Below are 24,889 nucleotides of genomic sequence, written 5' to 3'. Positions count from 1 at the left end.
CACTGACTGAGAAGGTGAAGATGCTCAACAGATGATGTTAGCTGTGTTTGATTAGAAAACGGAGAGAGAGCATACGGTTTAAGACCAAGTGTAGAGTCCAGCAGAGGAACGCTTTGTCTCCACTGATTATCATCACTTTGAAAGGTGATATCATGGAATGGATAAAAAAGCAATAGGGATCTGATGCTTGCTGATATGATATGGGAAGATACAAATGAAGTCCAGGAAAAACTGCATATGCGGAACAATGACTTTGGGAAGTTGGGTCTCAGTCAGTGAATTAAAGACTGGAGTCATGAAGGTAAGTAAATAAGGACAGCCTGAGCTACAGCTAATTGGAAGACCTTAGGAGAATATACAGTGTTTACTATATTTGGGCAGTGTGAAAGATTGTGAAAACTTGGGTGAAGTTCTAAACTGAATGCATAAAGCTGCCCAGTTTTACTACCAAGTAAGCTGTCCCCTTTTGGACAACCAGATGCCACATAAGGAAAAATTAATCATATTTGGATCCTACTCTTTTCTCATTTCGACTTACTCACTAGAGGTCTGTGCTCTGACAGAGAGAATAATCAAATCCAGATTGTTGAAATTTTGAAAATTGCTAGATGAATTTAAAAAGGATAAGATAATGTATGAAAGGAACAGAATGGATGCAGGTATGAAATTCAATGTATTGGAAGTCTCCACTCCGCTCCGCTCCCCCCCCCCCCCCCCCCCCCCCCCACCACCACCACCACCACCAACAACAACAACAACAACAATTTAGATTAAGATGATATGGTCGTGTGAAACAATGGAAGAAACCAGGATAGCTAAGAAATGTCTTGAAATGACTATAAATAGGAAAAGAATATTGGACAGGGAAGAGGAGGTGGCTCAGCATCCTTTGGATCCATGAGAAAGAGATGTAAAAGGATAGAATAAGTTGGAAGAGACTCATCACCAGCTCCAGGGAAAATAGAGCTGGGATGTGGAGGCAGTGATGGTGGCAGTGGCGGTGGTGTTAGCGGGGTGGCAACAATGAGAAAAATCAGTGCTTAGTTGTAAGATACAATTGGAAATTCATTTATACTTTCCTCATGATAGTGAGATCTCGTCTCACGAGTCTGAAGATTGCAGCCAAGACACTACATCCTAGAGCACAGTGGTCAAATCATCATGTCCCTCATTGTTGGGGGCTCTGAATTATTATTCTGCACGAAAGCAATCAGACTTCTGTGAAATTAATTTAAGTTGTATCTCTTATCTCATTGTCAGTTTCTTCTTGGCAGGAAACATTTAGTGAGACTCTTTTCTTTGCTGATGCTAAAATTTGGTGAATACAGAATTTCATTAAGGTTGTGACTCATAGATTTGCATTTAATAAATAATACTTTTATAAAATCATCATTTTTATTTGAAGCACAATAAGTGCTTTTTCACAGTAATATGATGTTAGCTGGTGCTAAAACACACAGTTGTGTCCATCTGTTATAACTAGAATGCTAGAGAGTGATTATTAGTTTCTAAAAACCTTCATTTGTTCTCAAAAACCTAAGCTCGAAATGTTTAAACACCACTGAAAATTATTAATATTATAGCTGAAGACTGCTTCTCTTCACTTAGTATTACTGTGTAATTGTGAAAGTTCACTGCCTGAGGTTGTTACAAGAGGATCTATTCATTCATTACAAACATGGCGTGTTTGAGAAAGGAAATGTACATATACCATGCTGTCAGACTAGACCTTTCAAAGTCTGGAGATGATCATGAACTTCAGCACCACCTTGTCCTATGAGATCATCCAGTATCAGAATTATTAACCACTGTTTCCATAATTCACTATATGCCAATACTAACCGGATTATTTGGAAAGGGTAATGACTGATTTCCTGATCCATCACTGGCTATTCAAAGTATGTACCCTATGGCCAGTGACCTCTACACATCTTAGTCTTTTCCCAAATACTTCCATTGTTTTGCCTCTTTGTGTTACCCAGTCCTATTATATGTGTTGCTAATCATATTCTTCACTCAGTCAGTTATTTTACCTGAATCCACCTAACGACATTATTGGAGAACATGGTGGAAGAAATTTTAGTGTACAGTTCCTGATTTGCATAGAATCATTTCAGTACTCAGTGGTAAGTAATACTAAACCCACACACAGTTTTCTTCTTCATATCTCCAGAAGATATAAAGTTTCACCCCCCCCCCCCTTTTCTAAAATGACAAATATACAGTGTGTGACATCGAATTTTCAGTCCAGAGAGGCTTCTGTGTTACTATCATTTGCAGAAGATTTACACAGTTTTGCCTCTAAGGCCATTCAAAGGTAGCTTGGTGATCAATAATAAATTTATGATTTCCTTCATTCTGCAGTTGAATTTGGGTGTAGTTGAACATCATAAATGTCTTATCTATGCAGACTTTGAAATTAGAGGGAATAATATTATCACTTATTTACAGTGAAGAATAACATATGCTTTTGTAATAACATGTGAAAGACATATGATGATGTTTTCTGTCTTTCTTAAATCACACATGTTTTAGTCATTAGAGATGTGACGACCCACAACGTATGATTCAAACCATTTTGGAACTGAAACATATTATTGAATCAATAGTGCAAAAGGCTTTGCAGAAGCAAAGACAGCCCATTGCAGTTTCTCGTTGTATATTGTAGTGAGTTTTATATCATATGAAGAGAATTCAGCATAAGAAATTGCTAACCTGCAAGAGGGGATTTTGACATATTGTGTGTTATGTGTTTGAGTAAATACAAAGAAATAAACATAAATGCTATAAGAGAAAAATGTGTAATTATTAGTTACCGACATGTGGAACATTTGAATATACAACAGATAAGGTGATCAAACAAATTCTTGCTAAATTGTGGGCTAGCACTTTCTTCTGTTGGCCCGTTCATATGCTGCTTTGAGCAGATTTGTTTCAGTAACTCAAATCAGTAATTACAGATATTTCATTAAATGCATAGACACAGAAAGCAACTAGGCTAAAACTCTATCTACTACTACAAATTAATGATTCAGTTTAAATCCTAGAAATTCCTTTCACATTTATTACCATATGTGTTAATTTTGCTTTAAAGTATTAATGGGTATATGTACATACATATCTCCTGTATTGTAGTAGATGCAACTGAAGCCAAAATTTATGTTCAGACTACTACATCAGGATGACTTGTTACATAAACTCTTTCGCTGATATATTAATCATATATAGTTGGTATTTCTGAGACATATTGAGTTTCACCTTAAACTGTCAAACAATGGCAACTCCAGGTAGGAATATCAACAATGTAGGAAAACATAGACTGCTACTTACCATAAAGAAGACATGTTAAGTTGCAGACACATGATTAAAAGACACTCAGATAGAGCTTTCGGCCACAGCCTTCGCCAGTAAAGAGAGACACACAAACAATTTTCACACGTGCACACACACAAGCCACGACACCTCATGCACAACATGAGTGCCAACTCCAGCATCTCGGGCCATAATGCAGCATCATGTGGGATGCAAGCAGCAATTTGGAGGGGGAGGGGAAGGGAAAGGAATAGGAATAGTAGTGTACATGTGGAGAGAGGAGAGAGACGAAAGCTGTCTGGTGGAGTATGCAGGAACTAGAGTGCCAACAGGCACAGCGTCATGAGATTTTGGGGCAGGGAGGTGGGGAAAAAGGGAACAAAAAAGGATAGGAGTGGAGAAAGATGGGCGGATGCATTGTCAGAGGACAGCAAATAAACAGAGTAGCAGATGAGATTGGGGGAAGATATGATATGATAGGATGGAGTGGGTTGGAAACTGCTGGATGGAGGTTGTGGGGACAGTATGTTACCATAGGTTGAGCCCAGGATAGTTATGGGAGTGGAGAATGTGTTGTAAGGAAAGGATCCAGATGGCAAGGGTAGTGAAGCAGCTGTTGAAATAAAGTGTGTTGTGTTCAGCTCCATGTTGTGCCACAGGGCAGTCTACTTTGCTCTTCCCTGTGACAGGAGTGAAAGTGCTGGGTGGGTGGATTGAGCAGGTTTTGAACCTGGGTCTTCCACAGGGATATGATCCTTGTGGCAAGGGGATGGAATTAGGAGTGGCGTAGGGGTGGACTAGGATGTTGTGGAGGAACACCACTTTAGGAGTGGTGGGAAGTATCTTGGATAAGATGTCCCTCATTGCAGGGCATGATGATACATTATCAAAGCCCTGGCAAAGGATGTGGCTCAGTTGTTCCACTCCAGAGTGGTTCTGGGTGATGAAGGGGACAGTCCTGTCTGGTTGGTTTTTGCAGATGGTGGGAGGATTGGGGTTGTGAGGGGAATGGTGCCAGAGATCTGTTTGCAGTCTAGGTCTGGGGGATAGTGCCTGTTTATGAAGGCCTTGGTGAAACCCTCAGCATAGTGAGCAAGGAGATTTGTTACTGCAGATACGTCATTCCTGGGTAGCCAAGTTATATGGGAGGAATTTTTTTGTGTGAAAGGGATGACAGGTACTGTTGGTGGGTTTAATGTGGACAGAGATGCGGATGGAGCCATCAAAGTGGGCGTCAACATCTAGGAAGGTGGCATGCTGGGTTGAGGAGGACCACATGAAACAGATTGGAGAGATGTTGTTGAGGTAGTGAAGGAATGAAGATAGGCCGTCTTGGCCTTGGGTCCAGATCATGAAGATATAATCAATGAATCTGAATCTGACTAGGTGTTTGGTGTTTTGGGAGGCTAGGAAGGTCTCCTCTAGGTGACCCATAAATAAATTGGCATAGGAGGGTGCCACAGATTTGCTTATATATCATCCCTTCACATGAGAAGTAGTTGTGGGTTAGAATATATTTAGTAAGATGTATGAGGAATGAGGTAGTGGGTTTGGAGTCTGAAGGACATTGGAAAAGGTAGTGTTCAATAGCGGTAAGACCATGGGCATGAGGGATATTGTTGTTTCAGGAAATGGCATCAACAGTGACGAGTAGGGATCCAGGGGTAAAGGAATGGGGATGGTGGAGAGTCGGTGAAGGAAGAGGTTAATGTCTTTGACGTGGGAGACTAGATTACGGATAACTAGTTGGAGGTGTTGGTCAATGAGTGCCGAATTCTTTCAGTGGTGGCACAGTAATCACCACAATAGGGTGTCCAGGATTGTTGGATTTGTGGATTTTGAGGAGAAAGTAGAAGTTGGATGTCTGGGATGTCATAGGGGTGAGGAGGGAAATGGATTCAAGAGTGTTGTTCTGGCAGTGGCCTGAGGCTTTAAGCAGGGTTGGAGTTTGTGTTGGACTTCTGTGATGGGATCACCCTGGCAAAGTTTATAGGTGAAGTAATCAGACAATTTGCGGAGGCCTTTTGCCAAGTGGTCATTGTGATTGATAACAACAGTGGTGGAACCTTTGTCTGCAGATGGGTAATTAGGTCAGGATTTATTTTGAGGTTGTGTATGGCTGTTCTTTCTTCTCCTGAAACGTGTGTGTTCTGAGGAAGAGACCTGGGGAATGATGGTGAGGCTAAGTTGGAGGTAAGGAATTTCTGGAAGGTGACCAGCAGGTGGTTAGGTGGGAGAGGGGGAGGATCACGGTTGGATGGTGGTACAAACTGGAAGAGGTAAGGTTCAGTGTCAATGTTGGAATTATGGTGGTTTTGGTTGGAGAGTTTGGCAGCAAAGAAGTGCTTCCATTACAAGGATCGGGAAAAGGAGAGTAGGTCTTTGCTTATGCATCTGCCCATCTTTCCCAGCTTCTCTCCTTTTTTGTTCCTTTTTTTCCCACATCCCTGTCCGAAAACCTCATGACGCTGCATCTGTTGGCAGTCTAGTACCTGCACACTCTGCCAGACAGCATTCATCTCTCTCCCCATCTATACATTACTATCCTCCTTACCCTTACACTTACCCTGACCTTACACCCCTTTTTACCCTTACACCCCTTTTTACCCTTGCACCCCTTTTTTACCCTTGCACCCCTTTTTTACCCTTGCACCCCTTTTTTACCCTTGCACCCCTTTTTTACCCTTGCACCCCTTTTTTACCCTTGCACCCCTTTTTTACCCTTGCACCCCTTTTTTACCCTTGCACCCCTTTTTTACCCTTGCACCCCTTTTTTACCCTTGCACCCCTTTTTACCCTTGCACCCCTTTTTACCCTTTTTACTATTACCCACCCTCTCCAGTTTGCTGCTTGCATTCCACCTGATACTGCATTTCGGCCCAAGGTACTGGAGTTGGTGTTCGTGTGTGCATGAGGTGTGCTTGCTTCTGTGTGTGCTTGTGAATGCTGTGTGTGTATCTCTCTTTACTGTTGAAGGTTGTGGCCGAAAGCTATATGTGAGTGTCTTTTAATCGTGCCTGTCTGCAACTTGATGTGTCTTCTTATGGTACGTAGCAGTCTGTCTTTTCCTACATTGTTCACCTTTATCTGTGATAATGTTGCAAGCCAAAGCATTGATTTAAAATTTGTACAAGCACCAGGATTTGAAACAGGGTATTCTGTGCAGCTGTGGTATCTGTAATGCCTGTATAGTATATTGGATAACAGATACACCTAGTAAGCAGATGACCTGGGTTTGAGTCTTAGTGCTGGTACAAATTTTAAATCATTGCTGTGGCCTACATCATTGGCAGCCTCTGATTTTGTCCATTGCTTATTTGCTGTGATGGTCATATACAAATAGCGTAACAAAGGCTGAGGAAAACTTTATTTCTTTGTTGCCAACAAGAAACCACAAACTAATCTGCCCTGTTTACATTATTACCAAACTGAGTGTCATATGAATGAAACACACACAACACTGGTGTAATATTGTTCAATATTTATTTTTTGTTACCCAAATCGATTTTCAGCTGTTACACCATCATCAGATACAAAGATAGGTGGTGTAGTGAAGTTTCATTGGATCGAAAGATTTTAAACTAGTGCATCTACAGAGTAGAAAAGTATTAATGCTATAATTAGAACTAAAACAAAGGGATTATTTCAATGTAACTGTGATGTAAGATTATTTAACTTTGACACATCAACTAATGTTTATGGTGTGGGTTGCTGTTGTCATGTCCTAGTTCATGAACCACGGGCAACTTATGAGTGGCCAAGTAAGTGGTCCTGACAGTCGGGATACCAGTTACTTTGGAATAAGGCTGGGCATCTCGGACATATTCTGAGTCATGGTCACCTTTGTGCTCAGAAGGCAAAGACTACCAAATCCATCGGTTAGTCCCTCAACCGTTAGGGATAAAACTTAGTGGGACCTGGGGCAAGTAAGGCTAGCAACCTGCTTCCCTGGTACTTTAAATATGATGCTGGCAACAATCAGAGCAAAATGCCTCGAACCTTTGGAGGTGACGGAGTCCCACCTCTAATTGACAAACCAGGGACTCCTAAGATATGACTCGGCAAACGAATGGTAACGAGATGGGAAGCTATTAATATCAATGGGGGCTACTCTGGGAAGAAGTTAGAGCTGGCAGAGGTTGCAAGTAAGATGGGGTTGGACGTTTTAGCTGTTAGTGACATTCGGGTAAGGGGTGAGAAAGAAGAAGAAGTGGGAGAATACAAGGTCTACCTGTCAAGAGTCAAAGCAGGAATAGCACAATGGGGTGTAGGGCTTTACATCAGGAAAGAAATGGAACCCAGCGTAGTTGCAATAAGGTATGTAAACGAACGACTGATCTGGATAGATTTGACAGTGTCTAGCAAGAAAATTAGGGTTGTGTCAGTATATTCGCATTGTGAAGGGACAGATCAAGATAAGATGGATAGTTTTTATGATGCACTCAGTGATGTAGATGTTAGAGTAAAGGACAAGAACAGTGTTCTGCTCATGGGTGATTTTAATGCCAGGTTTGGAAATTGAACAGAAGGGTATGAAAAGGTTATGGGTAAATTTGGAGAGGATATGGAGGCCAACAGGAACGGGAAGCATCTCTTGGATTTCTGTGCCAGTATGGGCTTAGTAATCACAAACTTCTTTTTGAAACATAAGAACATTTACCGGTGTACTTGGGAAGGCAGGGGAACCAGATCTGTCATTATATAATAACAGATCAGGAATTCAGGAAGGCTGTGATGGACACACGTGTATTCAGGGGATTCTATGATGACACTGATCACTACTTAATCTGCAGTGAAATTGGTATTGTGAGGTCAAAAGTGCAGGAGGTCAGGTCCATATGTAGGAGGATAAGAGTGGAGAAACTTCAGGATAAGGAAATCAGGCACAGGTACATAACAGTGATCTCAGAAAGGTACCAGTTAGTTGAATGTAGTCAATTACAGTCATTGGAAAAGGAATGGACAAGGTACAGGGACACAGTACTAGAAGTGGCTAAAGAATGTCTTGGATCAGTAGTGTGTAAAGGTAGGATGAGGCAAACAGCTGGGTGGAATGACACAGTCAAGGCAGCCTGTAAAAGGAAAAAGAAGGTGTATCAAAAATGGCTACATACTAGAACTCAGGTAGACAGAGAAAGTTATGGTGAAGAAAGAAACAAAGCCAAACAGATAATTGCAGCATCCAAGAAGAAATCTTGGGAAGACTTTGGAAACAGGTTGGAGACTTTGGGTCAAGCTACTGGAAAACCATTCTGGAGTGTAATTAGCAGTCTTCAAAAGGGAGGTAAGAAGGAAATGACAAGTGTTTTGGACAGGTCAGGAAAACTGCTGGTGAATCCTGTGGATTCCTTGGGCAGATGGAGGGAATATTTTGAAGAGTTGCTCAATGTAGGTGAAAATATGATCAGTAATGTTTTAGATTTTGATGTACAATGGTATAGGAATGATGATGCAAATAGGATCACATTTGAGAAAGTGGAGAAAATGGTCAATAGATTGCAGTGCAATAAAGCGGCTGGGGTGAATGAAATTAAGTCGGAACTCATCAAATACAGTGGGATATCAGGTCTGAAATGGCTACACAGGATAATTGAAATGGCGTGGGAGTCGGGACAGGTTCCATCAGACTGGACGAAAGCAGTAATCACACCAATCTTTAAATATGGAAACAGAAAAGATTGTAACAACTACAGAGGTATCTCTTTAATCTGCGTTATGAGTAAAATCTTCTCAGGTATTGTTGAAAGGAAAGTGCGAGTATTAGTTGAGGACAAATTGGATGAAAATCAGAGTGGGTTTAGGCCTCTTAGAGGTTGCCAGGACCAGATCTTTAGCTTACGGCAAATAATGGAGAAGTGTTACAAGTGGAACAGGGAATTGTATCTATGCTTTATAGATCTAGAAAAGGCATATGACCGGGTTCCTAGGAGGAAGTTATTGCTGTTCTATGAGATTATGGAATAGGAGGCAAACTTTTGCAATTAATTAAAGGTCTTTACGTAGATAGTCAGGCAGCAGTTAGAGTTGACAGTAAATTGAGTTCATAGTTCAGAGTAGTTTCAGGGGTAAGACAAGGCTGCAACCATTCTCCACTTTTGTTCATATTATTTATGGATCATATGTTGAAAACAATAGACTGGCTGGGTGAGATTAAGATATGTGAACACAAAATAAGCAGTCTCGCATATGCGGATGACTTAGTTGTGATGGCAGATTTGATTGAAAGTTTGCAAAGTAATATTTCATAGCTAGATCAGAAATGTAAGGACTATGGTATGAAGATTATCATCTCCAAAACGAAAGTAATGTCAGTGGGAAAGAAATATAAACGGATTGAGTGCCAAATAGGAGGAACAAAGTTAGAACAGGTAGACAGTTTCAAGTACTTAGGATGGCAACATAGTGAAAGAACTGGAAGCGAGGTATAGAAAAGCTAATGCAGTGAGCGCTCAGCTACGATCTACTCTTTTCTGCAAGAATGAAGTCAGTACCAAGACTAAGTTATCTGTGCACTGTTCAATCTTTCGACCAACTTTGTTGTATGGGAGCGAAAGCTGGGTGGATTCAGGTTACCTTATCAATAAGGTTGAGGTTACGGATATGAAAGTATCTGGGATGATTGCAGGTACTAGTAGATGGGAACAATGGCAGGAGGATGTGCACAATGAGGAAATCAAAGAAAAACTGGGAATGAACTCTATAGACGTAGCAGGCAGGGCGAACAGGCTTAGATGGTGGGATCATGATACACGCATGGGAGAAGCAAGGTTACCCAAGAGACTCATGGGTTCAGCAGTAGAGGGTAGGAGGAGTCGGGGTAGACAAAGGAGAAGGTACCTGGATTCGGTTAAGAATGATTTTGAAGTAATAGGCTTAACATCAGAAGAGGCACCAATGTTAGCACTGAATAGGGGACCATGGAGGAATTTTGTAAGTGGGCTTTGCTCCAGACTGGACTCTGAAAGGCATAATCAGTCTTAAATTATGATGATGATGATGATGATGATGATGATGATGATGACATTAACTAATGAACAACAATTGTACATAGAAGGAAATAATTGAACAATAAACTTGGGTGACATAGTCCAAAGATGTGGCTGAACAAAATAATCCTGTCCTTAATAGGTCCTAAACTAGAAACAGACAAAATATAATAGTGATATTAAGCTTGTGAGTGAAGCAGCTGTGATTATGCAAAGTTAGGAGAGAAATTATATTAACTGAAATAAAGGAAATGCATTTTACAACATGGCCGGAATGGAATTATGAGTAGTATCTGCAGTTAGAAGCGGCGAGTAAGGGAACTGTGTCTGGTCATTCAGTGCTAAGCTTGGGTTAATGGAAATGTGTTGATTAATTTTCATTATTTCAAGATCATTCATCTTTTTTCCCTTATGGATGTGATGTAATGCTTCACGTTTCGCAGTGTAACTATGGCCTCCTGTAACCAGGTATTTGGAAAAGTAGTGTCTCCTTTTCTAAGTTTCCAAGTTCTGTGGTGTTCTTCAAGCAGGTACATTTTGTCCCGCCAGACTGACCCACATAGAATTTGCCGCGTCCAGCAGTGTGGTGCACATAAAATTATGGTTTTATGTTCCTAGATTTAAGCTTTCCATTGAGACTTTTCCGAAGTATGGATTGTGCGCCATTTATTGCATTTTTGAGGTGGTGGTCCAAGGACAGGGTAAAGAAAAGAATACATCTGTTGTTTCTGCTTTTTGTACATTATGGAGTCCACTAAGGTAGGAGGATAGTGATTGTTTGATGCTCTTTGTTTGATTGCATTTAATTCCATTAGGAAGTTGTCTTCTATCATGGAGATGGATATGAGGCAATTTGTGATTGAACGAAAAGCAGCATGTTTATGGGACACTGGATGTTGAGAATTAGCTAGTATTACCATACCTGTGGTGGTAGGTTTGCTATAAATCATGAAAGTATGACATGGTCACTGATCTATGGTTAGATCTAAATAATTTACACAGGTGTTCCTGAACTCATATTGCAGCAGACATTAAGCATCTTGTCATCTTGCAGTAAAAATTGTTGTAAGTCCATAGATAATTTTAAATTTTGGTGGCCGTAAATAATAATTGCCAGTAACCATCCTAGGTCCACTTATGAAGTCAATTCACAGGTGATGTAGTATCTGGTGGGGGAAAATATTTGCATGATTGTTCTTACGTCCTTTCAACAAACTGTGGTACTTGAAGTACGAGGGTAGTTTGAAAAGTTCTCGGAATTGCCACGAGAGGTCAGCAAAATGAGTTGCTCATGTGATATTCATTGGACTATTGCCTCTAAACGCATGCCACATCAGTGCTCTTGGAAGAGAGCTGTGGCAGTGACGTGGCTCTGTTGTTGTTCCCGCGTAGTGATTTGGGAGATGGAAAAAATTGAGATTCAAGCACTGATTAAGTACTTCATAAAGAAAGTTATGAAAGTAAAGGACATTCTAGCTGATTTCCAGAATGCACTGGGGGACTTGCTCCTTCATATTCAACTGTTGCCAAGTGGACAAATGAATTTAAATTTGGTCAGGAGAGCTTAGATGATGACCCACGCACTGGTCAGCCAGAAATAATTGCAAAAGTGCACAAAATGGTCATGGAGGATTACCGATTGAAAGTGTGAAATTGCTCACGCTTGCCAGATGTCGTCTGAAAGGGTATATCACATTTTAACAGAAGAATTAAAAATGGAAAAAATTTCTGCAAGATGGGTGCTGTGACTTGACGCTAGATCAAAAACACAAGAGAATGGACATTATTAATTACGCAAACTAATGAATTGTTGCCGTACCCACCTTATTCACCTGATATGGTTCCATCAGACTTCCATCTCTTCCCAAAACTAAAAAATTTTCTTGGTGAACGAAGATTCACTTCAAACGAAGAATTCATAGCCAGAGTTGACAACTATTTTGCAGGCCTGGAGGAAAGCCATTTTTGAGATGGGATCAAGGCACGGAACATCGTTGGACCAAGTGCATTAACTGACAAGGAGACTACATTGAAAAATAAAAAAGTTTCAGTGACGTAAGTACTTTTTTACTATTCTGTTCTGAGAACTTTTCAAACCACCCTCATAGTAGGCTTGCTTGAGTGCATCATCTGATGTAAATAGCCATATTGTAGGTCCAACCACATCAAAGGGCTCTCTGAGGAGAAGTCACTGTAACAGATGTGTTTTGAAAAGGAGCAGCAATCCTTCTGGTAGTTTCAGGAGCAACAGTCTGGATGATGACCTGATCTGGCCTTATAACATTAGTTAACATGGCCTTGCATGTTGGTATTGAAATTGGCTGAAAGCAAGAGGAAAGTACAGCCATTATATTTCCTGAGGATGTAAAACTAACTGTATGGATTTTTGATTATGATGGTGGTGTTGGTGGTTGCTTCCTCTTCGATGAAGTAAAATAGTTCCTAATTCAGATCTTTGGGCAGGGACAAACTTGGAAGGAAAAGCACATCTGGCTTTCTACGGGCAATAGTGTGGAATGTTAAATTCCTTAATTCAGGAGGTAGGATGGATAATTTCAGAAGAGTAATAGGGCATGTGGGGTAAAAGAACGCATTTTTTGTTTTGATAATTTTTTTTCAAATCTTTGCAGCAATATCAGATCAGTTAGACATGCAGCATCAAGTTTGACATCTTGGCAACATTGTGTAAAAGTATCATTGTCATCCAATTATTATTAGAGGAGTAATAAACATTTTGCTAAAAAATAATTTTGCATAGTCTTATGCCATGGTGTGGGGTAAGGGTACATGGGCTTGGGGTAAGAGTACAGAGTGCGTACTGAAGAAAGTAGGAAGGATTACAAATTATGAGATGGAACAACTAATTAGGAATACTGAAATAATCAATTTTTGACAGTATAATTTTTGCCAATTACATTAAATTAGGACTTGTTTATTTTTCAACAAATTCGAAAAGTAAATACTGTAATGATCTGAGAGTAATTCTGAAAAAATGTTTATCAAGGGAAAAGCAGTGCTGCTCTATTGCTTGTCATTTTACTAATGAACAAGTTTCTGTGAATCGGCCAAGGTGGTCACTACCTTTACTGATTTTAAGACATTTTCATAAGCCAGCCTCTGAAATCAGATAGCTCTGAATACTTGCCTATTGAGTACCCATTTTTGATAAGGCCAAGATCTGATGGTAGAGCAGCTGTGTTGATGTTCTCAATCAGTTTACAGGGGGGGGGGGGGGGGGATGGCACTAAGGAAGTCATAATTATATTGGAAGAGTGTTTGACAGGTAGATAGGTTTGAAAAAACACTACCCAATTAAAGAAAAACTACAGAAAATAAAAACTAATCCAAGTTATCTAAGGTGAGTAACATGACATCTAAACACCAATAAAAATGCTTGAATACACTAGAAGGGAATACAGAAGACAAAGTACAGGTAGTATGGTAAAAGTTTGCAAATAGTTCCTTGATGGAATAAAAGCACCCAATACAAACTTCTACTCCATTTGACCTGTGTACCTTTACTGCTTTCCTCTACTATCTTTTTCGACAATCTAGAGATAACACACAACTGAAGTCATGGAAATAAAGGAATATATTGGAAGCTTATAGCTGCCAGTTCCAGGACCTAACTTTTAAATAGATTTACTTTCATGTAATACTCAGTCAAAATTATACATCAAAAATGTACAAAAGTGATGTGCCACATTTTCTCCAGCTGTAAGCACCTGACTGCCAGGAGGTTCCAGAATAGAACTGAGGATATGATGACCTATGCACTGGGAAAATGGTAAAATTCTACTGTAGGTATTAGAAGGCTTGATGCGTACTTTTGACCCAAGCGTAGTTTATTTAGGCTGAAGTTAGATATAGTCGGAGTTAGTGAAGTATGGTGGCAGAGAGAACTATATATCTGGACAGGTGAGTATAGGTTATCAATACAAAATCAAAAAATCAAATAGGAGTAAGGCAGTACTAGATCTAACAGTGAATATGAGTATAGTAATGTCAATAAACTTCCGAGAATACTGAACGCATTATCATAGTCAATATAGCTACAAAGTCGACACCCACTGCAGTATACTTCTTTGTATGCCAGCTTGTCCAGATTCTGAAAGTAAGTATGATGAAATGAAGTAAATTATTCATACAGTTATATGAGTCAAAAATTTAACTGTGATTGAGAGACTGGAATTAGACAGTAGGCCATAGAAAGAGAAGAAAAAATACTAGAACATGGACTCAGGTAAAGAAATGAAAGGGGGAGGGGTCTGGTAGAAATTTAAAAGTAAAATTTAATCATTGCTAACACTTGGTTTGAGTCATGCAAGAAAGCTGTGTATGTGCCAGAGACCTGGAGACACCGAAAGTTTTCAGATAGACTACATTGATTAGATTTTGAAACCAGATTTTAAACTGCAAAATGTTTCTATGAGTAGATATGAATCCACAGATTAAAACAGAAGAAACTGCAGAGAGGTAGGAAATTAAGGAGATGGAGACTGGATAAATTAAAAGGACCAGAGTGTGTTGAAAGTTTCAAAGCGTTAGAAACTAGTTGACTGCAATGGGGGAAAGGAATATGGTAGAAAACAAATTCATAACTTTAGAAAGACAAAGTAGCGAAGGGACCTGAGTTTCAAATAAGCAGACAGGGTTCCAATAGAAATCATTGACTAACACTAGAGTTCTGGGTTCTGAAAAAATGTAGCAACACACAAGACAATACTGCCCCTACAATTTACCATGGAAGATCGGTTGACCAAAGACAACCATATGTTTATTGCATTTGTAGATTCAGAGAGAGCTTTTGACAATGTTGACTGGAATATTCTCTGTGAAAGTACGAAGATAGCAGGAATAAAACATGGGAAGCATAAGGTTTCCATGACTTGTACAGAAACCAGACTGCAATAATGGGAGATGAAAAAGATGAAAGATAAGCCATAGTTGGAAAGAATAACACAGTGTTGTAGCCTATCCCAGATGTTGTTTAATCTGTGCACTGAGCTAGCTATGAAGGAAAAAAGAGGAGAAATTTGGAAAGGGAATTGAAGTTTATGGACAAGAAATTAAAACTTTGAGGTCTCTCAGTGACCTAGTAATTCTGCCAGAAAGTGGAGAATTTGGAAGAGCAATTGAAGGCAGTAAATAGTGTCTTGAAAAGAGGTTATAAGATGAACAACAACAAAAGTAAAACAAGGATAATGGCATGTAATCAAATTAAATCAGCTGAATAGGAAATGAGACACTGAAAATAAAGGAGTTTTGTTATTTGGGCAGTAAAATAACTCACAGTGCCTAAAGTTGAGGGTATTAAATGCAGACTAGCAATATCAAGGAAAGCATTTCTAAAAAAAGTTGTTATTTACTATGGATTTAAGTACTAGGAAGTATTTTCTTTCCTGAAGGTATTTTTCTGGAGTGTAGCCTTATGTGGAAGTGAAGCATGGATGTTTAATAGTTCAGAGAAAAAGAGAATAGAAGCTTTTGTAATGTGGTGCTATAGGAGAATTCTGAAGATGGAAGAGTCAACTAATGCGGTTCCAAATTAAATTAAAGAGAAGAGAAATGAATGGCATAACTTGGGTAAAAGGAGGGATTGGTTCGTAGAACACATTGTGATCATGAAAGAATAATCAATTTTGTTACGGAAGTAAGTGTGAGGGGTAAAAATTGTAGAGGGAGACCAACACCTGACTACAATAAGAAACCTCAAATGCATGTGTATTGCAGAAGCTATGCAAAGACTAAGAGACTTGTCAAGCCTGCTGAAGTTTAAAATGTAACATTACTTAATGTTATCATACAGAAGCAATAAAAAGTAATTTTAGTGTAATAAAAGATTTCTAGTATCTGAGTAATGAATGTTCCATAGCTCTAACACTATTTTATCTTGTAATTTATCAGTTAATAAATTACAAACATATTGAGATCCTAATCCTGATACCAGCACTGTGTTCATCTGTGAATGTAACATAGGTAATTTGTGAAATTATTAATTGCAGCTTTCTTTGTTCAGTTTCAGATGCAAGACTAACAAGTCCATGCAGAATACTGCTGTTTGGCAGAGAGAACATATTTGCATTTATTCATATTGTGCAGAAAGTGGAAGAGATGAGTTAAGGAAAAAAAGAGGATAAAATAGTAACAGTGACTTATGATACCAGAATCTTCCTGGTGTTTAAGAACATAGTGTAAATGGTCTTAAAATGTGCAATGACTGAAAATAATGTTAAAGTAATATATAAATTGTTTTCAATTATATTTGCTGATTGAATAAAGTGAAGGACTGCTGAAGTGTTAATCAGTGCATTTTTAATTATAGAATGATTTACTTTGTAAATAATTCTTACATTATTTTAAATGCAGGTTGCTATTATTAGCAAATAAATTTTAGGTTTAATAGAATTCAGAGGAAATTTTAAAAAACTGACATAATAACAATATTGCTATGGTGCTTCAGTTTGTTCTTATGAATTGTTCATTTTTTAGAAGTAATATTTTTTCTACTCAAATTTTCCAAGAAGTGCTGACATGCCAAAGATAGTAGCAGATTATTTGATAAGGTCAATTTTTTATCTGTGAGTTGGGATTGAGTTAAATTTCTTCAGCAGTCCACATCAAGGAGTTGTGAGCTTCAGTAATGATTCTATCAGATATATATAATCTCAGATGTATTGGTCACATTTTTTACCTTCCTTCTCTGTATGTGGAAATCATTTACTCAAATGTGTAACTGAACATATAGGCAATACTCAAAAACTTCACTTGACTCTTTGTGTGAAAAGAGTAGTTAATTAATGGTTTTAGATTGTCTGTAGCAATAAGTTTTGACATCTCTGTCCTCACAAAAAGCTTCTTGTTCTCCTATTTTAACAGTCTTATGGGAAAAAACTTTCCTATTAGGTGTTAAGGAAGCATGAGTGTTTTTGTTAGACTTTTTTCTCTGTGACTGGAAGTTATGAGAAGTTTGCTTGCACATTAAAAAATTACTGAAGCTATTTATTACCTGTTCAAAAGCATTCCACATTATCTATTAATGCCTTAATGGCTAATTTTCTTTGAACAGTGCAGTTCCATTTTATCACCCTTTAAATTTAGACTTTTAAATGATAAATATTCTCTTGTCCATATCTTTGGTCTACAAAGAGAAAGTAAACCTGCAGTGGAAATACACTCTCTGAGTATCTCATAAATTTACTCAAAAGCACAGTTAACTGCAACTTTACTTCAGCAAAATAAAATGTTGCTTATGTAAAACTTTTAGCTCTTAACTAGAGCATCATTATAATAGCTAAGTGTTTTGTCAACCTTCAGTATACTAATATGTATGCTATGTCCAAAATACAGCGTCAGCACATTTTGGAATAGTGATAAGGCAGACATTTTGAAAGGCAGTCACCAAGAAAACTTGGTTTATGTATTATTTGCTGTTGCATCTTTTCTTTTTCTCTTGTAAATAAGGAAGGGTAATCAGATCCCTTCAGCTCGGCAGTGCATTACTGATGCTTGTTTGTATGATTTCTGATTGTGAGAAATGGAGCATTTTACAGATGCTAAATTTGAAAGAGGCCCATGTTAATTATTATAATACATTGTTATATGTTGTAAATTGTTGCTATTTACTTATTGTAACAGTGGAAAACTTATATGTACATTATTACATGCATTATAAAATAATATGTGGCATTTTCATTTGAGTTCCTGTAATCCCATGAAAACATTTCACATTTGCACAAATCTGTATTGTACAATACATATCTCTTGAGCTTTACCATATCAATTATATTACACTTAAAAATAGAAATTATTTTTGTTTTTTGTAACTATTGGCCTGTTTTGATACAGGGAAATTTTAAGGTTTGCTAGAAGAAGATTACATATGTTCCAGAGAGAGTTGTGGCTCGTGAGTATACATTCTGGGTGTTCCCAAATTTTTAGATTCAGTAAAATATGAGAGAGTGAAATATTTTCTGCTGTGTAATAGTTTATACAACTACAGTCACTGCCAATAACAACTACAACAGGAATAATAACAATAATAATAATAATAATAATAATAATAATAATAATAATAAACCCCGTGGAGGCTCGGGAAAAGAATAGGCCTTCGGTATGTTCTGCCAGTCGTAAAAGGCGACGAAAAGAACAAACCACTAATAGGGCTAACCCCCCTTTTAATGTGATTAGTTGGTTCAGGACAGAACTAATGAAGCCTCGGACAAGCGCTGTCATGGTCGGGGACGACGCTTGAACCCTATGTCCGTCCACAATGGTAACGACACTGCTAGCCACACGGAAAATGATTTAAATCCAAATAGAGGTATTTTGCAGAACATGCTCCTTGCAACCACTCTAGAAGGAAAACAAAGACAGAGGATGAGATGGTCAGATGAAGTTAACCGACACCTCATGTTCTCTTATTACCAAGCAACAAACCTAGGAACCAACACAACTGGATACAGATCACAAGTATACACAACATTTATTACCAGATACCCAGAATTAAAATTTTTAACAGAACAACAACTAGCTGATCAGATCCGTGTAATAATCAAAAATAATAGGATACCCCAGTCAGAATTAGAAAACATCAAACAAGTACAACAAATACTGGAACAAAATAATGTGCAATCAGAAGAAGAAGAAAATACAGTAATGGACTCAAACATCCCAGAGCAAACAAACAAAGAACAACATGCATCAATTAAACAATCACAGGAAAACGAAATCTTAAGACAGCCCCAGAACAAGCACAAATAGAACATGAAGTGACACACATGTTAGATATAGAAGAAGAATTTCAGCTGATATATATAGAATACAGAGACACAAATACAGACATTAGACCATTCTTGCATAGACCGCCAAATAACCCACAAGTCGAAACAACAATAAAAACTATCTACACAATCATACACAACAAAATAAATGAAAACACAACTATGGAAGAAGAGTTACAACTACTGGTTTATATAGGAGCACTCACTACACTAAGTATACACACTAGGCAGAGATCAGAACCAACCAACACACAGAAGAAACCCACAAAACCAGCATGGCAACACAGGCTACAGATCAGAATAGAAAAACTGAGAAAAGACATCGGACAGCTAACACAATTTATAAGAAATGAGATGACGAAAAAAAAAAAAAAAACGAAAAAGGTTAGGTAAAATCTCACAACAAGAAGTGATAGAGCAATTAGATGAAAAGAAGCAGAAATTACAAGCATTGGCCAAACACAAAAAAAGTGAAAATAGAAGGAAACAAAATCAAACATTCAACACAAACCAAAAGAAATTTTACCAGACAATAGATAACTCACACATTAAAATAGACAATCCACCAAACATAACAGACATGGAACACTTCCGGAGCAACATATGGTCAAACCCAGTACAACATAACAGGCATGCACGGTGGATACAAGCAGAAACAGACACATACAAGATGATACCACAAATGCCTGAAGTGATAATTTTGCAACATGAAGTCACCCAAGCAATTAATTCTACGCACAATTGGAAAGCCCATGGAAATGATAAAATAGCAAATTTCTGGCTAAAGAAGTTCACCTCAACACATTCACATCTAAGTAAATTATTTAACAATTACATTGCAGACCCATACACAGTCCCTGATACACTTACACAAGGAATAACTTATCTGAAACCTAAAGATCAAGCAGACACAGCAAACCCAGCAAAATATTGCCCCATAACATGCCTACCAACAATATACAAAATATTAACTTCAGTCATTACACAGAAATTAATGACACATACAACACAGAACAAAATTATAAATGAAGAACAAATAGGCTGCTGCAAAGGAGCACGAGGCTGTAGAGAGCAAGTGATAATAGATACAGAGGTGACATATCAAGCTAAAACTAAACAAAGGTCGCTGCACTACGCATACATTGATTACCAAAAAGCTTTTGATAGTGTACCCCACTCATGGTTACTACAAATATTGGAAATATACAAAGTAGATCCTAAATTAATACAGTTCCTAAACATAGTAATGAAAAATTGTAAAACCACACTTAATATCCAAACAAATTCAAATAATATCACATCACAGCCAATACAGATTAAGCGTGGAATATACCAAGGAGACTCATAAGTCCTTTCTGGTTCTGCCTTGCTCTGAACCCACTATCCAACATGCTAAATAATACAAATTATGGATACAATATTACTGGAACGTACCCACACAAAATCACACATTTGCTATACATGGATGATCTAAAACTACTGCCAGCAACAAATCAACAACTCAGCCAATTACTAAAGATAACAGAAGTATTCAGCAATGATATAAATATGGCTTTTGGAACAGACAAATGTAAGAAAAATAGCATAGTCAAGGGAAAACACACTAAACAAGAAGATTACATATTGGATAACCACAGCGACTGCATAGAAGCGATGGAAAAAACAGATGCCTATAAATATCTAGGATACAGACAAAAAATAGGAATAGATATACAAATATTAAAGAAGAACTAAAAGAAAAATATAGACAAAGACCAACAAAAATACCGAAAACAGAATCGACAGCAAGAAACAAGACAAAAGCTACAAATACTTATGCTATACCAATATTGACCTACTCATTTGGAGTAGTGAAATGGAGTAACACAGACCTAGAAGCACTCAATACACTTACACGATCACAATGCCACAAATATAGAATACATCACATACATTCAGCAACAGAAAGATTCACATTAAGCAGAAAGGAAAGAGGAAGGGGATTTATCGACATAAAAAACCTACATTATGGACAGGTAGACAATTTACGAAAATTCTTTATAGAATCGGCAGAAACTAGCAAAATACACAAAGCAATCACTCATATAAATGCATCGGCTGCACCATTGCAATTTCATAACCACTTCTACAACCCTATAGATAACATAACATCAACAGATACGAAGAAAGTAAATTGGAAAAAGAAAACACTACATGGCAAGCACCCGTATCATCTAACACAGCCACACATCGATCAAGACGCATCCAACACATGGCTAAGAAAAGGCAATATATACAGTGAGACGGAAGGATTCATGATTGCAATACAGGATCAAACAATAAACACCAGATATTACAGCAAGCATAGTATTAAAGATCCCAATACCACAACGGATAAATGCCGACTTTGTAAACAACAAATAGAAACAGTAGATCACATCACAAGTGGATGTACAATACTAGCAAATACAGAATACCCCAGAAGACATGACAATGTAGCAAAAATGATACATCAACAACGTGCCATACAACATAAACTAATAAAACAACACGTTCCCACATACAAGTATGCACCACAAAATGTACTGGAGAATGATGAATACAAATTATACTGGAACAGATCCATTATAACACATAAAACAACACCACATAACAAACCTGACATCATACTCACCAATAAAAAGAAGAAATTAACACAACTAATCGAAATATCCATACCCAATACAACAAATATACAGAAGAAAACAGGAGAAAAAATTGAAAAATACATCCAACTGGCTGAGGAAGTCAAGGACATGTGGCATCAGGATAAAGTTGACATTATACCAATTATACTACCACAGGAGTCATACCACACAATATCCACCAGTACATCAACGCAATACAGCTACATCCAAACATATAGCACAAGATCCCTTACGGATGTATTAGTTCACAAATTTACTCCCAGATGTTCTTACGCTGCATCAATGCAATAACTTGTGCTAACTGTACACTTACTTGTTAAATGTTCGCTTATAGTCACGCTTATTTGATTTTGTCACTTGCTCAGTCAAAGGGAGGCGCTAGTTTCTTTGCAGCTAACTTTTCCTGCTAATTTACTTTCCTGTTCCCGGAGTGAGATTTTCACTCTGCAGTGGAGTGTGCACTGATATGAAACTTCCTGGCAGATTAAAACTGTGTGTCGCACAGAGACTCAAACTTGGAACCTTCGCCTTTCATGGGCAAGTGCACCACAAACTGTACTAGCCAAGCACGACTCATAACCCATCCTCACAGCTTTACTTTTCAGTTAGCATTTAAAATAGATTCAACATAGTTCATGTTTACGCTGTACGTGAAAGCCGGTTGGCACACAGTAAAAACCAACTCCAAACGTAAAGTGGCATTTGTGGAAATTATTAAACTCTAGTAGTAATGTCTAGCAACATGCTCACTTGAGTAGAGTACAAATGGGGCACTGCGATCCATAATGGCCTAAAGCACAGCACCGTCGATCCCACATTTAAGTGAATATCAGAGAAACCAGTGATACAGCATTTCATGAATTTTTGTATATACAATGTGGACCTACAGCACAGATACACCTGACTCACCGTAAGATCAACAGATTTCAGGAGCATGAATAAATGTTACAATCTTGCAATTGACCGTTATGTGCTTTAGGCCCTTATCATTCTCATGAGGGAAACTCCCTACTGCATCCTCCTCAGATTTAGCAGTAAGAGCACCCAGTGGACAGCCCATCAAAAACTGAGCACTGATCAGGCATGAAAACAGGAAGATGATGTACTCAACTCTGAAACAAAAAAAAGCAAAATAGAAACAGTGAACAGTCCACGCTCAAGAAGTACAACACCGAGAACCGATGAAGAGCCACAGCGTCATGGTTAAGGGGTGACGGAGATGGACCACAGAGCAAATGAGCCTGAATCAAAGTTGCATCATGTCTTTTTTTTTTGTTGCAGAATTATGAACTGTCTGTCCAGTCACTGATGGGTCTGTTCTTTGTATTCTAATTTGTGTCTGTGTTGTGGTGTAATGTCCATTTGCAACGGGGAGATATAAGGAAGAAAAACTGCCAATGTTTGATGACAAGGAGACAAGTCAACCGAATCCTCCACCAGAAAACACATCTGGTATGGCATTAGTGACAGTATGCGTGTCACATGATAGGAATCTCTTATCAACACACCGAACTTGTATGCCTGATGAGTGAGTGAGATACGCCTCCTTGCCCGGTGTAGGTGTTCATATGAATGTAATTGTGATCAGTCTCAAAGAAATGATGAAAATATAATAGTCTGTCACATAAACTGCAACAAATCAACATAACAGTTTCACAATCACACAGTTTTCCCTGTGCTCTATCAAAAAAAATGTTTTTAATGTTTTTGGAGTGGCATTGTGTTTTGATAGCTTTGACTGTTGAATCCCTTTGTTGTAACATAGTTCACACCCATTTATTTGTTGTTTTCATTTCTGTGAGATGCCTGTATGGTATCTCACCAGTTCTCACTGTTCATCACATTTACTTGCAAAGTAATGTATTCTTACCACATGACTCATATTCTATAACCAATATATAGTATGACAGTTGCAAAGACTGCAGAAAGAGAACAAACATTTCAATGACCGGAAGGACAGTTGATACTTTTGTTTGAAAAAATAAATAAAAAAATTGGCACAAGGAATTTGAACATTGTTCATCTGCTTTACAGTCCAACACTGTGACCACTTAACCACAATGCCTTGGACCTCCAAGTATGCTCAACTAGTCTTAGTAATCAACTATCATGGAAGGTCTGTTAAGATACTTGATGTATAGACATTTTTGTCACTACATATGCTCACTAAGTGATATTCGCAGTAAACAACATAATTCTCATTCATGTAAGTTATAGTACGTGCAGTCATGATATTGTTAATTTTTTACTATCCTAACAAAAGTTCTGTTGTAGTCTACGGAATGAAATTTTGAAAGAAAGTTCCAACTGCTCAAAACAGGGGACCACTCACACACATGTTGGCAAGCAGGAAAAGGGACTGGGGATGGATAGCTAGTGGCTTAAGAGGCAGGCAGCAGGTATGCTGGCTAGGAATGTGGGAGGGATGAGTAGCAGCTGCCCGGGCAGGTGTGTGATACACTAATACCGGAGCAGATGAACTTATCACTTTGGTGGGTGATGTGTTGCACAAGGATATTTTGAACTGAGAAATGATATAGCCACTATAGAAAGGTTATTTTTATAATGAATTAGATATCCACTGTTTGTATGTACATTTTATTAATGCGCTTGTACTATGAAATGGATGGATGCAGCATTTCTGCAAGCCTGGACTTTGTCCCATGTACACTGTTCAAGCTTTTCAGGTGGTTTACTCCATGTTGTCGGGTGGAGACACAATGTGAGCCATAGATTAGATTAGATTCAGTTTTCATTCAATAGACCCAAAAAATGAGATGGTTCTCGTGGGTGTGGAACATGTCAAAGTATAACACAAAAAACATAAAACATTTGAATAATACTCACATAGAGGAAGAGCGGCTGTGGCAATGACTGTGATGACACAGGGACAGGAGAAAACTTGTTATACATTTACTAAATTGGAATGTGTTAAATAAAATTGACTGTTTTTGGGCTTAGTTACATAATTATAATTGTGATGTTCTGAATGAAGAAGTACTTTTGTATTTAGTGGTTGTTGTAAGCTTGAGTACAATATACGGTACAATTAATTATTTTAAAAAATGTTGAAATTGTACTCTTAACTTTAAGCAGCACTTTGAGAAACGAAGTTTGATCAGAAGAGGTTGGTGAGTATGCT

The 24,889-nt window shown here is 38.1% G+C and overlaps 2 protein-coding genes across 2 annotated transcripts in view; one reads left to right on the top strand and one right to left on the bottom strand.

Annotated features, from left to right (window-relative positions):
* Window positions 1–17,978, top strand: part of LOC126259289 (gamma-soluble NSF attachment protein-like) — a 165,510-nt gene extending 147,532 nt beyond the window's left edge. Inside the window, exon 10 of the mRNA XM_049955937.1 lies at window positions 16,318–17,978. The gene's annotated coding sequence lies outside the window, so the exon portion shown is untranslated. The remainder of the gene's footprint in view (window positions 1–16,317) is intronic.
* Window positions 1–24,889, bottom strand: part of LOC126260522 (uncharacterized) — a 78,339-nt gene that overhangs the window by 27,963 nt on the left and 25,487 nt on the right. The window lies entirely within an intron of this gene.

This window comes from Schistocerca nitens, chromosome 5 (assembly GCF_023898315.1).
Source record: "Schistocerca nitens isolate TAMUIC-IGC-003100 chromosome 5, iqSchNite1.1, whole genome shotgun sequence".
NCBI classification, from domain to species: domain Eukaryota; kingdom Metazoa; phylum Arthropoda; class Insecta; order Orthoptera; family Acrididae; genus Schistocerca; species Schistocerca nitens.
This window is presented reverse-complemented; position numbering and strand designations above follow the sequence as displayed.